This window comes from Triticum dicoccoides, chromosome 2A, assembly GCF_002162155.2.
Source record: "Triticum dicoccoides isolate Atlit2015 ecotype Zavitan chromosome 2A, WEW_v2.0, whole genome shotgun sequence".
NCBI classification, from domain to species: Eukaryota; Viridiplantae; Streptophyta; class Magnoliopsida; order Poales; family Poaceae; genus Triticum; species Triticum dicoccoides.
In genome coordinates, this window is record NC_041382.1 from 124,405,297 (window position 1) to 124,407,376 (window position 2,080).

Consider the following 2,080-nt stretch of genomic DNA (forward strand, 5'->3'; position numbering starts at 1 on the left):
CAATGTCGGTGTCAAAACCGGCGGATCTCGGGTAGGGGGTCCCGAACTGTGCGTCTAGGCCGGATGGTAACAGGAGGCAGGGGACACGATGTTTTACCTAGGTTCGGGCCCTCTTGATGGAGGTAAAACCCTACGTCCTGCTTGATTAATATTGATGATATGGGTAGTACAAGAGTAGATCTACCACGAGATCAGAGAGGCTAAACCCTAGAAGCTAGCCTATGGTATGATTGTATGTTGTGATTGTTGTCCTACGGACTAAAACCCTTCGGTTTATATAGACACCAGAGAGGGTTAGGGTTACACAAGGTCGGTTACAAAGGAGGAGATATCCATATCCGTGTTGCCTAGCTTGCCTTCCATGCCAAGTAGAGTCTCATCCGGACACGAGACAAAGTCTTCAATCTTGTATCTTCATAGTCTAACAGTCCGGCTAATGGAGATAGTCCGGCTGTCCGGAGACCCCCTAATCCAGGACTCCCTCAGTAGCCCCTGAACCAGGCTTCAATGACGATGAGTCCGGCGCGCTGTATTGTCTTCGGCATTGCAAGGCGGGTTCCTTCTCCGAATACATCACAGAAGAATTTGAATACGAGGATAGTGTCCGACCCTACAAAATAAGTTCCACATACCGTCGTAGAGAGAATAATATTTTCGCAAATCCAATTTGCTGACTCGTTTTGGTAGCATGACATCGTGTCATGGCCCGGTGATTACTCGAACCGTTTTTCTTCAACCAGCTCCACACATAACGCGAGGCGGTTTCTTGACACGTCTTGTCGAAGCGGAGATCGTGTTCCCCTAATTACGGGATTCTCATTAATGCGGTCGTGGGTAACCCAACCGTGTCTAGGACTCCTAGATTATAGGCAAGTCCTAAACGGCTACGGGGAGGACGCTTGATATTCACCCTCTTTATAAAGGGACAAGGTTTTCGCTTTTTCCCTCTCGTGCTCAATCGAACCCTTTCCCCACCTCGAGTTCTAACACCCAAAGCCCAAGTTAGGTGCTCCGGATCTTCAATCATGTCCGGATCTAGCCTTCAAGGCCGATGGATGCCCTCCTCCGTGATGGAAGAGGACATCAAGAAGTTGAGGGAGGCCAGATACGTGACCGCCGAGGTTTCACATCGGCTTCCTACTCGAGGGAAGGTCGTCCCTACTCCCGAACCTAACAAGAACGTCGTGTTCGTCTCCCACTTCCTCCGAGTCCTAGGCCTCACTCTGGATCCCTTCGTCAGGGGTTTGATGTTCTATTACAGGCTAGATTTCCATGATCTAGCTCCGGACTCCTTTATCCACATCTCGACATTTATTGTCGTGTGTGAGGCCTTCCTCCGCATTACCCCTCACTTCGGCTTGTGGCTCAAGACCTTTGAAGTGAAGCCGAAGATGATCGAGGGCAACATGAAATGTGCGGTGGTGCATCAATAGGCAAGATGGCAAGAGCTCCATGGCCGAAAGGTTCCTTTTGAGAGGTGTCCGAATTATGGCAGCGGGAGTGGTTTTACGTCACAGCTCCCAGAAGTGCCAAGTGGGCGGCTGCCCCCGCTTTCCGCTTGGGCCCCCCACCACAACTGATGTCATGGATTAGCAGAGGTCTGAGCTGGGGTCCAGCCAAGGACGTGCCTATACTGCAAAGCCGCATCCGAGATCTCTTCGAGGGAGATTTTAATTTGGTTGCGGTAATACAAGTTATGCTGGTTCGTCAAGTCCAGCCTTGCAAACGCCGGTCCCTTCGCTTGTGGGAGTTCAACCCAGAGGGACCGCGTGCCATTCAAAGTTTCCTCGGCCTGACACACGAGGAGATGTACAAGTCATTCTTTGGACCTCAAGTAGAGTGTCCGGATATTACCGAGGACATGGGCCTGAGCAGTAACCGTGCCGCCGAACAAGTAAGAAATCCTCTAGCCGAACACACTATCTTTTATTCGTCATGAAGTTATTTCTGAGAGCTCGCTTTTTGACCAGGACTGGCTAACAAAGGCGAAGATGATTCAGTGCTCGGCCCCCTCCCTGAGGGTTTGGAAAATCCGGTATTGGAAAAGATGCTCGAGGTCGCACCTTGCCCGGAGCCCTCG